The following is an 18793-nucleotide window of genomic DNA, read 5'->3' as shown; positions in this document are numbered from 1 at the left end:
AGTGAACTTTGAGTTTATATTAATGTTACCAGTACCAAGCACTCTTCCCTTTTGATTTCCCGCAAAAGTAATGAAATGATCTCCACTTGATGCGGTTATTGTTTCAAACATACTCTTTCTCCGGTCATATGATTTGTGCATCCACTATCAATCACCCAAGTTGATCCACTGGAGGAGTATCCCTTCAAAATAAAGTTACTCTTTTCTTTTAGGTACCCAACAATACTTGGGTCCTTTAATGTTAGTCACAAGAACTTTGGGCACCCATACATGCTTTTTCACTTTTGTGTTCCATGTACGGTGTCCTACAAACTTGGCAACCACTTTACCACGGTGGTTCCTTGTCAATACATAATCGGCATAAAAGGATACATGAGATGATTCTTGTGCCTTGATCTTAGTTGGGTTAGAGGCCTTGAACTTATCTTCTTTGAATGAGGATGCAACAATCTTAGCATCCTCATCACATGTTGTACCTATCTTGATGAAGTTGACATGACCACTTTCTTGAATCACATCATTTGTCTTGTGAATGGGAGTGGTCATGTTCACTAGACCTCCTTGAGCACCCAAGGTGGTCTTGTTCTTGTTCTTGGTAAATGGAATGGCTTGTGGGGTACCTTGCCCATTCCTACCAAGTCCCTTACCCACTTCAAACCCAAACTTGCTCATGTATCTTGACCCAAATCCCTTGGTGTGTTTCTCAAACTCACCTACCCTTGTAAAGGGAATTTTCTTTGGGACTTGAGTATGTGATGGAGCCTCTTCTTGCAACAAATGAGTGAGTCTAGAGATTTCTTTCTTCATTGCATTCATCTCAACATGGTTAGTAGCACAAGTTTGAATATCGATGTTATAGCACCGTGCACAACCATTACTAGTAGAGGGACTAGATGAATTAGATGTTTCTCTAGTCTTAGGAGCACTTTTCCAAAGAATATTAAATTGAACTTCAAGTGCCGTCTTATTAGCTTGTAAGCTTGTTATGCTCTCTTGAAGTTTCTCATTATCTTTCTTTAGAAAAGTGTTAGTGTCATTGACAAAAGAAAATTTTCTAGTCAAATCATTCACTTGTTCTTTTTCACTAGAGAGTGACTCTTTCAACTCAAGAAGAGTGCCATCCTTGACTTTGATTGAGTTCACAAGCATCTTGTTTTCCTCCCTTTCATAGGCGAGGTCCTTTTCAAGAGCCTTGAATTTTTCTCTCTCAAGTCTAAGCAATTCTTCTTGTGTCTCAAGAGTCTCATCCGCTTCATCTAGTTTCATAACTAATTTCATCAATTTAGTTGCGGCCCCTTTACCATATTTCTTAACTAGTTTAGCAACTTCTACTTCATTATTCATTTCATCGTCCGATGAGATTGGAGATGTTACCTTGGAGTTTTTAGCCATGAGGCACATGATGGGATCTTGATCCTCATCGTCGGTGAGATCTTCAAACAAACTTGGAGGATGTGGAGATGATGCCTTGAAAGCCATGGTTGCAACATCTTCTTTCTCGGACTCTTTCTTGTTGTGAATCCCATTCTTGACCAAGATGAGCTTCTCTGGCTTGCTTCTTATATCTTGATCTATCTCTCTTGGATGTGCTTTCTTTGGTGTCTTTGTTCTTCTTCTTTTTTCCGGGCAATCGGCACTGAAATGCCCAACTTTGTTACACCCAAAACATGGCCTATTAGATCTTCTTCTTGGCTCATACTTCTTGTTCTTCCCAAAGTTTCTAAAGTTGCCTTTCTTCAATACTCTTGTGAAGTTCTTGATAAAAAAAGCCATTTGCTCATCATTAAGCTCTTCATCATCATCACTACTAGTGCCTTCATTTTTTGAGGATTGGTTTGCCTTTTCTTTGCCTTTTGACTTAGCTTGAAGTGCCAACCCACTATTCTTGGCCACTTGTTCTTGAAGCTCGGCTAGATCTTGGTTGATCTTGACTCTCTTCAATTGATCATGGTGAGCTTCAATTCTTCCAAGGACATTCTCGGCGGTGAAGTGTTTGAATCCTCTTTCGGCTCTAATCAAGCTAGGTAGAGTAACATCCCTAGCCATATACACGGTCAAGAGCTTGTCCACAATCTCACGGTCACCCCACTTGTCACCACCAAGAGATTTGATTTGGTTTGTGATCTTCTTCATGCGGTTATACATTTCTTTCACACTTTCATCCTTCTTCATGGAGAATAAGCTCAATTCATCTTCCAAAGTTTTGATTCTTGATTCACGTACTTTCCTTGACCCTTGATGGTTCACTACAAGAGTGTCCCAAGTATCTTTGCCGGTTGGTGGATCCTCTATCTTGTCAAACTCTTCTGGACTCACGGATGTGTGTAGGATGTTCAATGCTTGGAAATTCCTTTGTAGCACATATGCTTTAATCGGTGTTGGAGTTTCATCTTCATCCGGAATTTCACACCCAACTTCCACAACTTTCCAAAGATCCTTGTGGATTGCATTCATATAACCGAACATCTTAGTCTTCCATTGATTATATCCGGTACCATCAAAGAAAGGTGGCTTGCCCATATGAATTGATGCATTGTGCTCACTAGGTAGAGAAAAAGTATAATCATGAGTAACTCTTCGATAATCACCTTTGCCTTTTGACTTTGATGAGCTGCCCTAGTTTGAAGAGCGTGAGACTCTTCTCTTGGAATCGGTGTCGGAGTCATCACTAGAGTCAATGATAACTCGGGAGCTAGTCTTTTTCTTCCTTTGCTCCTTCTTCTTTTTCCTCCATGCCTTCCACTCCTCATAAGACATCTCATCATCGGATGTCTCTTCTTCACTTTCATCTCCACCATTCTTTTTCTTATCTTTCTTCTTGTTGTTGGATGGCTCTGCCTTCTTATCTCTTTTATCACCGGTATCGCCCTTTTCACCTTCATCAACCGGATTCACCGGGTTCTTTTCATCATCCGACATCTTGACCTCTCCGGATGGTTAAGCCCTTTGAATGGAGAGCCGGGCTCTGATACCAATTGAAAGGATCTTAAGATGCCTAGAGGAGAGGTGAATAGGCAATCTGCAATTTAAAACACTTAACAAAAATGTCAGACGCAGACTATCCCGGATACTCCGGGTATATGCCCGGATACTCCGGGTTTGGTGGTCTGGAGTATCCGGAGCTATATTCGGAGTCTCCGGGTTTGAACGACCTGAAACGAAACTGCAAGAAACTCTGTAAGAAAAGTAGATCGAGCTAGAGAATGAGTACCAGGGGTTCCTTAAGGTTGACATCCAACAAACAAAGTTCACTAGAAACTCGTGAGTGAGTAGATCGAGCTCAAACCCTAGAAATGAAGTCTCACAAGCAAAGGGCAATGAAATCAAGTAAACTAACACGAAGGAGACAAGTATTTGTTTCCCGAAGTTCACACCCGAAGGTGCTACGTCTTCGTTGAGGAAGGATTCGAGAGACGGTGCTCAAGAACCCCTATGCTCCTCTTCCAAGGGCGAGATCACCTCTCAAGCCCAAGGTTACTTACTAAGGATTCCTCGGCGAGGAATGGTGATTACAAACTTCTTGTGCAGCTCACAATCTTGATTGAGCAATCACAAGCACGCCTAGCCGTCTAGGAGCACAAGGCTCCAAGAGTAACAAACTTGAATCTGCGGGTTTGACCAAAACCAAGTGCTCAAGAGATGGAAATGAGGCTCACTAGCACTAATCCTTGCTCTTGCTTGCTTCTCACTCAAATCCCTCAAGGGAATCACTCAAGAATGGAGAAAGGAGAGTGAGAGAGCTCTTTTTGGCATAGGTTTGAGTTCAGCTCGTCAAAGTGGCAAGAGGAAGAGGCTGAAGGGGTAGGAGGGGGTATAAATACTCTTCAGCCTCAAAAGAGCCGTTGGGCGAAGGGGTACCCGGAGACTCCGGGTATATGCCCGGAGACTCCGGGCAACCCTAGGTTTTCAAACTTTGAACAGAGCCCGGAAACTCCGGGTAACGGGGTCCGGAGTATCCGGCCCCATTTGAGTTGTTTTGTGGCTCACAAGTGTTTGTCTAGGTTCTCTTGAGCACTAGTTTCAAATCAAAGCCCTTGAATCAAGTCCCTCTTGATAGTACGGTGTTCCTATACTCAAAATTCAAATATAAAATCTAATTCCATGAGAATCCTTTGAACTCCGCTTTTTCATTTCCTTTTTGAGGGGTCGTACATTGTCACTTGATTCACCTATACAAACTCACCACCTGCACACACGCTCAATTACACAATTAAATGCACATGTGTTTTGTCATTAACACCAAAACCCACTTAGAGGCCTAGATCACTTTCAATCTCCCCCTTTTTGATGATTGATGACAACCCACATGTAACTCATTTGATAATCATAAAGCGATAAACATCTAGCATATAAGAGCTCCCCCTTAATGTATGCCATGAACTTTGAGAATAAGATTAGAAGAACAAGATTAGAAGAACCAGTTGGGATAGTAGAAGAAGTTCCATTTTGTTTTGAGAATATAACTCAAGAGTCAACTGTTGTAGAAGATGTCCCAAATCTCACTCGTCCTAGTGAATTTGTTGCGGATTATGATATGGCCGTCGCTTGCGATCATTTCGACAGTGGTTCCTTCGAGGAGGAGGATGAGAGGGGTGCTGGAGAGGATGATGATGTTTCTTTAGGTTCAGAGGACAATGAATACGATAGTAGTGATGATTAGGACGATGATGAAGGCACTGGGGAAGAAGAACCGGAGGGTAATGCTAGGGCGCCCCAAGCAGAGCAGGAAAATGATGAGGGCGACGGATCCAGCCCTAGTCATGAGGAAATAAGTGGTGATGAGGAGTGTAGGGATGGGGCAATGGGTCGAGCTGTTAATAATGCTGAGGCACGATTTAGTTATACCGCTGAAGAGTTGCGCATGATGAAGCTAGCCCACGTTGAAGTCCCGGCGGTTTCAAATGATAAGGATCTTAGTAGGATGCATAGACCAATTTGTGACTCATATGTCTTTGAAAGCGAGTCTGTAATTGATAGTGACAGTCCAGAGATTCGTAAGGGCATGAAGTTCAATTCACTTCCAGAGTTGCAGTTTTTGTTAGCTGATTATGCAGTGCATCATAATCGTACATTTAATGTGGTTCATTCGGACAAGACCGTACGGTACGATGTTCTATGCAAGCAGGGGTGCCTATGGGGTGTATGGGCATGGATTGTTAGGGGCACGGGTCAGTGGAAAATCACCAAAGTCAGACAGCCTCACATATGTGCATCCTCCAGGCCGAAGCAAGTTCACACACAGTGCACGGCACGTTACCTAGCACATCGCATTCTTGGTATTGTTCGGAAGGACAGCGACACATCCGTTCCTTCGCTTATGGAGTCAATTTTCGGCATGTGTTCTTATAGGCTGAAGTACTCGAAAGCTTGGCGTGCAAAATAGCATGCTATAGCTCTTTGCTGGGGAGATTGGCTTGAATCATATGCAAGGGTGCCCAGAGTCTTGACGAGCATGTCCCTATATAATCCAGGGATTACATGGTTCGTACACACGGGAAACATGATGCTTCCTCACAATGGAGTGTACAAACATGTTTTACAAAGGGTGTTCTGGTGCTTTCCCCAGTGTGCTAAATCATTCTAGCATTGTCGACCTGTGATCCTCGTGGATGCCACATTCTTGACGGGTAAATACAAGGGGACACTAATGATGGCAGTTGCCGTGGATCCGGAGAGGCAACTAGTTCCGTTAGCATTTGCTTTGACCGAAGGAGGAAACAACGACAGCTGGTCCTGGTACATGAAGCTAGTGCGGCAGTATGTCTTGGGTCCCTCCAGACAAGTTTGTATGATCTTTGACCGGCACCATGGCCTCTTAAACTGTGTTAAAGAGCACATGGATGGATTTCCCCCTCTTGTGCATAGGTGGTGCATGCGACATTTTGCAACAAACATGTGGAGGCGTTAGAAAAAGAAGGAACTAATTGGGAAACTAAAGTTATTGTGTTCAGTGCGCACGGAGAAAGCTTTTGAAGAAAAACTTGTTGATTTAGAAAAGGAAATGAATGACACAGCCAAGGAGTGGCTGAAAGGCGAGATGGTGGACAAGGATAAATGGGCTCTTGCTTATTATAAAGGGGGAAGCGGTATGGTATCATGATCACGAACAATGCTGAGTCATTAAATAATATTTTTAGGGGTATTCGGTCAAGACCTGTTGCAGGCATTGTAGAGTACTCCTTCGAGAAGTTGAACAAGTACTTCGTCGATAGATGGGGTAAAGGCAGGAGTTTGTTGGATAAGGGTGGACAATGGGGACTCATAGCGGAGGAACACCTGAAGGATGCTGAGGATAGATCGGTGAACCAACTTGCATCGCCTTACGGCTGTGAAAGAATGATTTATAGTGTTAGAGGTGCAGGTGGTACAAATATAGGAGGAGAGAGTCATGGAGGACGCCATTACAAAGTGGACCTCAGATCTGGCGAGTGCACTTGCATGACACCACAGCTATTACACCTTCCATGCTCGCACCTAATAATGGCATGTAGAGCTCGAGGACTTTGTTTCAAAAGCCCCACTTATTTGAGCCCGTGCTACGCTCGGTCGAACACAATCAACATATGGGAGTCCAGTTTTGAGCCTTATCTCGATCCGTCCCAATGGCCCGAGTACAAGGGACTAGAGTACGTGCCGGATGCGTCGCTATTGAAACCTAAAAAAGGAAGGAGACGGAAGAAAAAGCTCAAAGGTGACATGGACGAGTAGCAAGGTCGGGCTAGTGCGGACTATGGCACCGGTGATTTCGATGAGGACAGGAGCCAGAACCGTTGCTCCAGGTGCCATAGATTTTGTTCTCAGTGCAAGTATAAGAAGAAAAAAATCTAAACGAAAAAGAACGTCCACAACAAGCGTTAGAAAGAGGACTAGGCATATCACACGGAGAGAGGTACAGTAGTTTGTGCTTAGCAAAAATATTAATATATGCATACAGTGTTTTGCTTTTCATTATTAGTTGGGTTTGTCTTGGTCTTTATTTTTGTCTTATACTCATGAAGTTTTGATTCATCATTGCAGGATGGTGCACCCCACGTTCCCCCTACTGGAGACGTTGTACGACTCCAAGCACCGAGCACACATTCTAGTTGACCGTGCCGAGGTTAGTGTTACTGTTTCTCAATACTTCAATTTAATTTTTTAGCTGCCTGTAACGACTCATTTGTTCACATATTAGGTGTTGGCGCCCCTCCGCGCACGTACCCACTCCCCACTTCGGTGGGATGAACGGTATGTGCCGTACCTTCGGCGGGCTGGGATGCTCTCTCTTGCTCGAGTGGTGTGTGCGGGCCTCCCAGCGATGGATGCGCCTCTGCTAACTACTTTTGTGGACCGTTGGAGGCCGGAGACACATTCTTTTCATTTACCTTGCGGGGAGGTCAGCATCACTTTGTAAGATGTGGCGATGATTCTTGGGCTGCCTTTAGAGGGAATTGCAGTGACCGGCATTATACAGACTGATGGCTGGAGAGATATGGTAGAAGCACTGATTGGGATTCGGCCTCCAGAACCACCTGAGGGGGTCAAGGACAGGAAGACCTCAGGGGTTAGCTCGGCTTGGTTGAGGCAGAATTTTAACCATTGTCCTCAAGGAGCACCGCAGGGGGTTGTAGAGCGGTATGCTCGCGTATGGTTGTGGCACCTGTTTGGAGGTTTTCTGTTTCCTGATGGTTCGGGAAACACGATTTCATGGATGATACTTCCAATTGTGGGCCAGCAGTGGGAGAACATTGCTCAGTATAGTTGGGGTCCGCAACTTTAGCTTGGATGTACCGGCAGCTTTGTGACACATGTCGGCGGATTGCTAATGATTCAAACCTAGGAGGTTGTGCATACCTCCTGCAAATCTGGATTTGGGAGCGCTTTCCAGTAGGCCGGCCGTACCGAGGCGAACTAGAGGTATTAATTAGCATTGCAATCTCACTTTTCGTTTGCGGGACATTAAATGATTTTTGGATAACCATAGTTTTCCTTCTTTTGCAGCCGTGGCCACACCATGATGAGGACTCCAGGCCCACCGTTGCTTACTGTTGGAAGAACGTGGGAGCTGTAAGAGGGGATCCTGCATGCCGCTACATGCGTTACATGGACGACCTAGACTGCCTCACTCAAAATCAGGTTATAACCTTCATACCATTCGTTAAATAAATGCTTCTGTCTACATGATTTCTAATGCGTACGTGGTATGTAGATATTCTGGACACCGTACAGTAGAGCCGAGCTGGACGAGATGGAACTGAGTGATATTTGCACACGCGATGCCGAACTGTGGAGGACTTGCGTGCCTTTGATTTTTTTCTTTGTAGTCGAGATGCACTTGCCGCACCGTGTCAAGAGACAGTTCGGCAGATTGCAAGACTTCCCTCCGGAGGGAATTTCGACGTCCCAAGCTTTGCATAGGTACATTTTATGCATTCAAATTCATTTATCTTTACCAATATTATTTCACTAATACACCGCTCTTATGTCAGTATTGACAGGAAGAAACGGTACACTAAGAATGATTGGCGTGTCAAACACGCACATCCATTGGTAGTGGGAACAAAGACAAAGGATGCATCCGGAAAGTGGACCGGAACATAGGCACAACCATTACAAGGAGTACCTTCGGTGGCTTCATTCAGTGGCTAGAGTTTTAGTCAAGCCACCACAATCCATTGAACCTATAGAAGACCACGCGGACACCGACGATGATGATGACATCATCGATGCGTACGATGACATCACTCGAGGAGGAGTTCAGCCCGAACGGGGCTCTTTGCAGAACTACATGGTACATCACGCTATTTGTTTGACATTTCCTTACGTTTGCACATTTTCAATTATTTTTGGACTAACTGAATTGAAATAGGCAAAACAACTCGGACGCCTCGCTAAGGAGGCTGGCGTGGCAATGGCTCATGCAAACGAAGGAGACAATGCCAGGGGGCACTTTAGGGCATTTGTCGAGGTTACTATCTTTCCTTGAATCCGAATGTAACTGGTTATCTCAAATATAGTTGAACGGGTAATGACTCACATATTGCTCTTTGATACAGAGAGTCCGTCGGAGCTGCAGGCGGATGGCCGGTAGGCTCAATTGCATGGCTCAGCCAGACGAGGCGTTTGGTCCAGAGGCCTCTGGTGCGCGAACTTCAAGTGCACATGGCCCCACTTCCAGCATACGGACACCGATTCACTACGGTGCCGCAACCGCTACAACTCCTGGGCATTCCGGTTCGAGAAGCCGTTCAAGGACCACTTCCAGGACTGGTTCACGTGCCTTGTCAAGGGGCAAAGCTATCCAGTCATCCGAAGGCAGTGAAGAGTCTGACCGCCAAGGCAACTAAGAAGATGAGGATCCAAGCTTTCAGGTGCTTAGGATGTCGCAGATGTTTGATGCTCCCCTAGGAACGCAGACTCAGGGTGAATCGAGTCAGGTAAGCATGTGCAATTGAAATGTTCTAACTTAGAGGTGATACTGCATCATTATAAAGGAAACGTGATATTGTACACATTTTTGGTCTTCAACATGCCTCCATATTATATATTTTTGTGCAGGTACCTGAGGATGCACCCGCTTCTCCTCCGCGTCGCCGACAAAGGCGTTCTCGTGACCACGCCGACGTTGGTAGCGCGAAAGTGCTCGCAACAGTTCCTGGAAGGCAACAGCGGCCCACCAACCCTTTCAGCCCTGCCGAGCATGGACGGCGCCGTAGATGAAGGAGCACCGACACTTTGTTCCTAGATGTATTGTAAAAATGCTAACTAGAACCTATTTGTGCTTGTCATGAACTATTTGTGCTTGTCATGGACCACTTTAGGTTGAGATGGACAAGATCCTTGTAATGGACTACTATAGGTTGTAATGGACTATGTGCTTGTGTGTTGACGGGTCTATATCTCTTTATTGGTTCGTTTGAATTTATGTTAGTACAGGCCCCTCTTGCTACAACAAGTTTTATTTTTATGGGGTGGGGCAGTTTTGGTTCGGTTATTGAACCATTAGCAGCTTGAGCACCAGCAGTAGAAGCAAGCAGCAGCGAGATAGCAGCAGAAGCAAGGAGCAGCACCAGAAGCAAGGCAGAGCAGCAGAATTCTGTGCTTGTCGCGCCACCAAGTGAAAAATGCAGTCCTTACTGGGCTTGGGCACACAACGGCGTGACAGAGTGGGCTTGTCGCGCCAACACCACTGGCACGACAGAGGCCCAGGCCGGCGATGACGTGGCCCTCCCTATCGCGCCACATGCACTGGCGCGACAAGCCTGTCGCGCCATGCGGGCTGGCGCGACATGGCCAATGTCCTGGGCCCGCGCCGGCCTCCTCTCCCCCACCCTCCCTTTCTTTCCCTCACTCGTCCCCGACCAGAGGAACAGCAGGTCGTCGCCGCCGGCCGCCCCACCCCCCAGATCCCTCCAAATCCGGCCTTTTGGGTGGGGGAAAGTTTGGGGAAACGTTCCCCACGCTTCCCCGAAGGTATTGCTCCCATTTTTTCCTCCTTTAACCGTGCACATTTGTAGATATTAGGGATTCTTGATTTTTTCCTCCTTTAACTGTGCACATTTATGTTGTTGATAAGTACAGAAATGATACACCTTCGTTACGTTGAAGATAGAAGCATAATTTAGAAAATATTTTGTGTTTAAACCACAGATTTTGGAACTGTGGTTTCATTTCAAGTTAAAATATTTTATTTTTAGTCCAGTCTCTTTTACATATGTTGGAGTGGAGTAGGTTGGGCTGTCAAAGCAACATTGAATATGCATGCAGAGGGATTAGGTTGCGCTGTGAAAACAACATTGAATATGCTTGAAGAGAGAGTGAATAGGGGTTTGAAAATAACATTGAATATGCTTGTTCATAGATTAGAGAGTTTCGGTAATCTGTGGTTCAGATCCTTGGAACACATAATCTGTGTGCAAAGGATTTAACACGTCTTAAGCCATCAATCCTTTGTGCCCAAGTAGGCTGGTACATTATGTATTCGAAACCGTCATTATATATATATATTCCATGATTAATGATAAAAGTTTTGCCGGCTTGTGTTGTCTTAAATTTGTTTTTTCATCCACAAATGCTTCATATGGAAATTGTAGCATGCCCTTTTTCTTGTCAACTAATTTTTTCTTTAGCCTTAGGTGATCGAGTCTATGCTGTCGTGTGCAAGACATGTTTATAAATATGTTCAACATGTTTCAACATTCGCAAAAGGGACACACACAACTTGGAAAAATGCAGTTCCATTTCTTTTAAAACTGTCCTGCAGTTGCATTATACACAACTCCAATAATTAATTTGTGCTAGTTATTCTCCCAACTCAGTTATTTTGCTCTTTGGACTCAGTTATCCTTGTCTGACTACTCAGTTATTCTGGTATGCGGCCTCAGCTATCCCCCCTCCCAGGCGCCTCCTCCAAATCCAAGATCGCGGGGAGGCCACCTCCACCACCTCCTCCACATCGGGCGAATCCGGTACCCCAGATCTGTACATGCATTTCTAATCATCGCATTCTACCTACAACAACATCAGCAAACCCAGATAGACAGGTGAAATTTGTCTGTGTTTGCTTTGGTGGAGCCATTCAAATATCAAAGTTCTCAACAAGTCCTATGACATTACGGAAGAAGTTCTCCAAGATGATTAGCTAGTTAGGTGGGTGTCTGCCCTGTAACAACTGTGTGACCCATGTCAGCTGCTTCTCCAGCACCAACCACGACAACCCCGTCGTCACCATCTACTACTATGGCAATACTCCAAGGGAAGGAGAAAGTAGTGGTCAAGGTAGCCACCTGGAAGGAGGAAGCCAAGGTCGCGGTAGCCAGCAAGATGCTTTGCCGGATCTTATATCGATGTAATTGCTGCAAAGGTCTTGTGAGATGGATTTCTATTGCCTGATCTGTATACATGTATATCTAGAGTATCGGTTTGCATGCTACAGAGTATGTGATTTGTTATGGATTTGTTTGGTCAAACTTATGAGCTTGGTGGTGGACTTGGTTTGATTTGTGGAGCTGTGATGATATCTGTGTACTATATGTGTGATATGTGGACTTATTTGGTGATATATGTGATATTTGAGACATTTGTGTGATATATGTGATATTTGAGCGATATGTGTGATATGTGAGGTGTTTGATTTGCAGGGGCTGAAACTAAAAACAAAAATAAAATTGAATTTTAGACAGCTTTGCCGAGTTATTTGGCTAAAACACTCGGCAAACAGGCCCTTTGCCGAGTGCTTTGGCCAAAACACTCGGCAAATCTGGTTGCTGAGTGCCATCACTTCTACGGTACGGTTCTAACTCTAAACAAATAGAGTGAGGCTGGCCATCCACGTGGTGGCTTTGTTTATTCTTTGATGTACATCATAGAGTGTCAAATTAAATCATTCATACTACACATTTTGTATTAAAAATAAATACGCTGTCTCACAATTATTTTAATTTCAAACTTGAGTTGCATTTTTTAAATTCCAAGGATTTCCTCCTTTTAAAATCCTAAAAGAACCTCTGAAGTAATAATTCTAAAGGCCAATCCTAAAATTCTAAAGAGTAGGCTTGTCGCGCCAACACCACTGGCGCGACAGATGCCCGCTGTCGCACCATTGTGTGCCCAAGCCCAGTAAGCATTATATTTTCTCACTTGGTGGCGTGGCAGGTTGCTTTGGTCGCGCCACTCCCAATGGCGCGACAGAGTAGCTTTGTCGCGCCACCCGGAGTGGCGCGACAAGCACAGAATTCGGCCATCTAACAATCTTGCTGCTTTGTCTTGCTGCTCCATCTCGCTGCATGCTCTTTACAACAAGATTTCAAATTCAAAGTAGTTTCATAATTTGTTCGCATAAATACTTATCAAAATCTGCTGCACCAATGATTCGGACACCGAAACATATTCTAATTAAAAAACATTGAGCATGGACGTCGCTCAAAACTTCAAAACCAACAAATATTAAATTCTGAAATCTATAACTTTCATACACAGCTAACACAATTCAATGCTATTTTCTATTTCTCTTGCATAATTTTCCAAATTTGAACAGAATATATACTTCAACGTGCTTTGGCATTCATTTTAAAAAAAAATATTTATAAGATTACGGTGCACAATTGTTAAGTTTACACGCGGGTCATGCCACAACAATTTTTGCATCTGCAGTTGCGATTGTAATCTAAAACAGTTGTTCAATAATAGAGATGACCCATCATTAAATTGCACACAATACAAACTAAATAAATTCCTAATTTCATAACCATACAATGTTCGAAACTACAAATAAAGTCTCATACACATACGACAACCACATGAATAGGTAAAGCACATAAATAGTCCAGCAATAAAAAAAGTCTGTCACACACATAGTCCAATCATATATAGAGTCCATACAATTATAAATAAAACAAGTTAATCAGAGTCGCCTTCAATCAAAAGCTCTCCCCAACCATCATCATCATCGTCTCCATCATCTTGGACTACAGCTTTCCCCTTTCTTACCTCAATTTGGGACACTATGACTTCTATTTCATCTGCATTCATTGACCACCACTCGTCATCATCTCCATCATCAGGAACGTGGTCATGCTCATAAGCACTCTTCCCTTTGTCCTGCACTGCACTATTCCCTTGGTTATCGACTACAGGTGTGTCCACTGCTTTTCCTTTCCTGTCAGACGGGTGATCCTGGGCAGGTAGGTCACCTACAAATGCCTTCATTGCCTCCATTTGAGTAGCTCTAACAACCAAAACCTACGTGCTCGCGGATGACACATCGTTCTCAATGTTGGGCACCTTGTGTGGCAGATCGGCAACAGGGGCCTGCATTGCCTCCATCTGAGCCTCTTGAGCTAAATCCTCCATCTTTTCCATTTCTTCCATCCTCTTGTTAGCCTCCAATTTCTGAAAATATTCTTCCCATGAACCCTTTCGGTATTTAGCTTCCGGATCAACAGTAAAACCTTTCTTTGCTCTTTCCTCCCTTAACCTCTGCCTCTCCATCTCATCCTCCTTCTCCTTCTTCTCATAATTTGCCAAAATCTCCCTATCTGTGAGGGGCCGTGGGTACTTGCTTCGGTTCTTCCTCAAATAAACAATGCAATCCTCAAGAGTCGCCTTTTCTGCTGCCTTCTTTCCATACTCACGCCGTAGGTCTTGGAGTACAGGCCCTGACAGAAATGACTCAATGGGCAAAGTAACTTGGTAATCCTTCCTTATCTTCAGTTTTCTATTTAAAGTGTCTCGAGATTTCCAAGGCTCTTTTGTTCTGCCCAAGTGCAACATTAGCTCATACCGGCCTTGGAACCACTCGTAATCACATGTCCTTCCCTCCTGAAAAATTATTGACAGCCAAACATTCAGAAATGTTAATATACCAAGTACTAGCACAATGACAAAATCATACGGAGTTTCAACTTTGTGGTTAATATACGAACCCAATACTCTCCGTAGCTATTGCCACAGTAATATCCGTAGCCAAGCTCAGAAGGAACTACGCCTTTTGTGGCCAGAATACCACACTTGCATCGAAGACTAGGAGTAGTTGTACATGGCCATGGCTTCTTCCCACTCTCAAATTCTCGCACTTCCTCTTATGTCGGCCAATGAGTTCTAGGACCATAAATATACTCATTGAAGTCACATGCCGGCCATCCATCCTGCATGACACATAACATTAGCCACATAATTACAGCAAAATTAAAGAATCAATGCTACGGTACATGACACTTACTCTAGTCTTTAGCGAGCATCTAAAAAAGGGAGTGAACTTTGGAGGGACACCAATATTAGGCCTTTGAAGTTTGGCACGAACACCACAATGACATTTGGGAGGATTGTTCACACGATATATAGCAGCTTCTTGCTTCTCTTCCTCTGTCATAGGTGGTGGATTTGGTGGGGGAGGGACCCATCGTCTAAACTCATTGTACGCCCACGACTCTGACCCATAATAAGGGAACAGCCAAATTCTAGGATCGAACTTATCCGGACCATCGATCCACTGAAAGAAAAAGCAGTGGCAAGGATTCAATTAATCATTCCACTTGCATATGTAGAATTCTCTACCGGCCGTCTTGGGATGCCTCGATTGCTTCACCTCTGCCAGCTGATTGCCCGGTTCACAACGACATAATGGACCTGGAAGGGCAGGAGAGACTGGGGCATCCTCATCACACTCGGATGGGTACTGTCCACCACCAAGCAGTTTGTACCGGGCATCGCTCATTGCCATTTGCCATGTGAACTAAAAAAAACTTATGGAAATAAAGTATATACTAATTAAGCACAATATACCAGCGCTCAAAATATAATATGTATATTCCTAAAACTATGATATAAAATTACATGTAACTCATATTAACATCCCCACCACTCAATCCTAGAAATCATAATAATCAATGCATGCACGTACTACCTCACGTCAAAATCGAGAGCAGAGTACCATCTAAGTATCATCTAAAATCCTAATCATGAGAAAACTATCAACAACACCACCATTTCTCATATCAAGAACCTAACCCTAATCAAAATAACCACCAATAACTACTAATGCACACGGTTAAACGATGAGATATTAGGGACAAAACCTTCGGGGAAGGGTGGGGAATGATTCCCCGTACTTTTTCCCCTCAAAAAAATCTGATTTTGGGGGGGATCTGGGGGGTGGCGAAGGCCGGCGGCGACCCTGGACGAGCTCTGGTCGGGGAGGAGTGAGGGAAAGAAAGGGAGGGTGGGGGAGAGGAGGCCGGCGCGGGCCCAAGACATTGGCCTTGTCGCGCCAGTGCATGTGGCGTGACAGGGAGGACCACGTCATCGCCGTCGCGGCGCAGCGCTGGCTCGGGCCGCCAGCGTGGCCACACTGTCGCGCCACATGCACTGGCGCGACAGGGCTGGCGCGACCAAACGGGCTACGCCCTGCAAATAAAAACCAATACGGGTTAAACTTAAAATATTATTAAAAAAGTTAAAAATAAAAAAAATTCCCGGAGGTGCTGCCCGCGTGCTAGCATGGTACTCCCTCCGTCCCAACATTGTACTCCCTCTGTCCCAAAATAACTACTTATTTCGTACTTCGAGAAGTCAAACACTTTTAAATTTGACCAAATATATACAACAATAACAACATAGCCTTTTTTCTCAAGCAAATTGGGGTAAGCTAGAGATAAAACCCGAAAAAAATAAGATCAATGTTCAGGCACATCGATAGCTAGTCTCCAAGCGCTCCTATCCAAACCTATCTCTTTAGAGATATTTCAATTCTCAAGGTCTCTCTTAACCGACTCATCTCACGTCAGTTTAGGTCTACCTCTACCCCTCTTTACATTATCGACCCGCTCAACAACCCCACTACGCACCGGCGCCTCAAGAGACTTTCGTTGGACATGTCCAAACCATCTCAGCTGATGCTGGGTAAGTTTCTCCTCAATTGGTGACACCTCGACCCTATTCCGAATAACTTCGTTCCGGACTCTATCTCTCCTTGTGTACCCGTAAAACCACCGCAACATCTGCATCTCTGCTACACTCAGTTGCTAGACATGTCGCCTTTTTGTAGACCAACATTCAGCACCGTATAACATCGCCGGACGAATTGCTGTCCTATAGAACTTATCTTTTAGCTTTTGTGGCACCCTCTTGTCACAACCGAACAAGTTTGAGAACCTAAACGGTCAATTTTCAAGTTTAGGGATTGGAATGAATAAGTTTAGGAACTGGTGATGAATTTTACTCGTAGCAAGGGATTACGATGGTTCGCAACTGCGTATGCACGCTGTGTCACACAATGGGTGGCATTGTGATGAAGCCGAGTGTCGACACATAGCTGATCCAGGTCAAGGTCGTTTGGGCAACCATCCACTGTTCTCCCCTTGTCTGTTCCCACGATCACGTTCCCAGCGATTCAATCAATGTCTTGATGCACGGCGCCAATAACCAGCCGAACACGGTCGTCCCCTCGTGCCCTCGGTGCACATACACAGTACGTACTCCATGGATCGCAGGCTCTCAGCGGTGCACTGGACCAGGTGCACAGGTGCGCGGTGCGTACGCTTTGAAATCATACGGCATGCAGGCCCGTGCGTCCACGCCATTGCATATTGGCATTGCGCCCATCCCCTGCCGAATAAAAGAAGGGAGTATATCTAATGCAAACTACAATTTTATGAAAACTCGTATAAAATATGGCAAAAAAGTCGTCTAAATTCGTCAAAAAAATCACACATCAGATGACATGATGATACACAACTTTGTAAAATATCTTGTCCAAACTCGACTTTATCTGTGAGATATAAAAAGAACAAATTTCAAGCCAGAAAGTTGTTCAGATGATTTGTTAGAAATTTGTTATTTTTATATCTTACAAACCAAGTTGAGTTTGGACAGGATATTTTACAAAGTTGTGTATCATCATATCATTTACATGTGTGATTTTTTGGTGAATTTAATCGACTTTTTTGTAATGATTGTACGGGTTTTCACGAAGTTATAATTTGCACTAGATATAGATATGTTATAGAAGAGGGGCATGGATGCTCCGGGAGTATAGTACTGTGCTGTGCAGGCCTGTCCCTGCCTCCCTGGGACGTGCAACCTGTGCACTGGCGCAGGGTTCCAAAAATGCAGGGCACGCGGAGCCAACCCTCCGATCTCCATGTGGACAGCATCGGAGGATGGCTGCACAGAGTTCGATTTGCGGTCCTCCACTATTTTTTTTCCGATTGGCCATCCATGTAGGGATGCAAATGGGTACTTATTGGTATTTTTGGGTTTCTCATCTTAATTCATTTTTTCTCCCAAATTAATTACGTAGTATACCATTCTGGTTCATTTTATCAAATTTTAGGTCGACCCACTGACCCGAAAATAGTGGGACTTGCATCCCTAGATCCATGTGACAGGGGTCCGGGTGGACCAGGGCGTCCATGGGCTCGTGCATCCTGTGCGACGGCCCGGCACAATGCCCGGGCTCAAAAATATAAAGTATATCTTGATACAGTAATATAAGAGACTTCAATTTTATTAATTTGCAGCATAATCTGTAGCAAAACTTAGTCCAAATTGCACTAAAAAATCACACATCATATTCCAGATTGCGGATCGACTCCCAGCCTTTTGCTCGGCAGTCGCGGCGGCACTCGACTTGATCACTGACACCGAAGGCAAAACCGACACCGCTTCCTCTCCTATATATCATGTAGTGACACTCGTGCCTCAATCTCGCGGAGGTGGAGTGGACTCGGTTCTTGTTACTATTGTTTAATTTTACTAGGCCATTAGGAACTCATCTTAATATTTGGCACCGGGCCCTGATTTGGCCGGGACGTCTGGACCTAACCCACAAAGCTAAAGTAAATGACGACGTTTTGCTCATCTAGAGATAGAGGTTCTTCCCACCTGCAAGTGCTGCGAATGCAAAGGCATTACTCGGGAAGTGATGCAGCACACAACCCCGACTCAAATCGAGGGGTGGAGGTCTGCCGAGAAGCAAGGATCTGATGGAGAAGGCAGCAGAGGAGAAGGCCAGTAGTAGCAGCAGCAAATACAAGAAGAGGGGGCCATTGGTGCTACGGGGAGTTCAGGCCCGTCCATAAAGATGGGCGTGGTGCGGTTCGCTCCAGCGGATCGTCGAATCGATCTAAAGATGGGCGTGGTTCATCCATGGAGCGAACCGGATGCGACCCATCGATCCATTAGTCGTGAATAGGGGCACCGCTTAAACCATTTGATACTAATTGCTTGACCCATTTGATCCGGTGGATATGGTGGGTCGATCCAAATCCTTGCGGCAAGTTGCTTCCACGAGCAGGGACCATAGGCTTGCTTCCTA

The 18793-nt window shown here is 44.7% G+C and overlaps 1 long non-coding RNA gene across 1 annotated transcript; it reads right to left on the bottom strand.

Annotated features, from left to right (window-relative positions):
• Positions 1-13790: 13790 nt before the first annotated feature.
• On the bottom strand, positions 13791-14930 carry LOC120646302. Its single transcript, XR_005664368.1, has 3 exons — positions 14699-14930; positions 14403-14624; positions 13791-14298 (listed from the first exon to the last, which is right to left on the bottom strand). It is a non-coding gene; the product is annotated as an uncharacterized LOC120646302 (long non-coding RNA).
• Between the last annotated feature and the right edge of the window lie 3863 nt (positions 14931-18793).

Source organism: Panicum virgatum, chromosome 8K, assembly GCF_016808335.1.
Source record: "Panicum virgatum strain AP13 chromosome 8K, P.virgatum_v5, whole genome shotgun sequence".
Lineage (NCBI taxonomy): Eukaryota > Viridiplantae > Streptophyta > Magnoliopsida > Poales > Poaceae > Panicum > Panicum virgatum.
The sequence above is the reverse complement of the archived record's forward strand: the minus strand, read 5'-3'. Positions and strand labels throughout refer to the sequence as shown.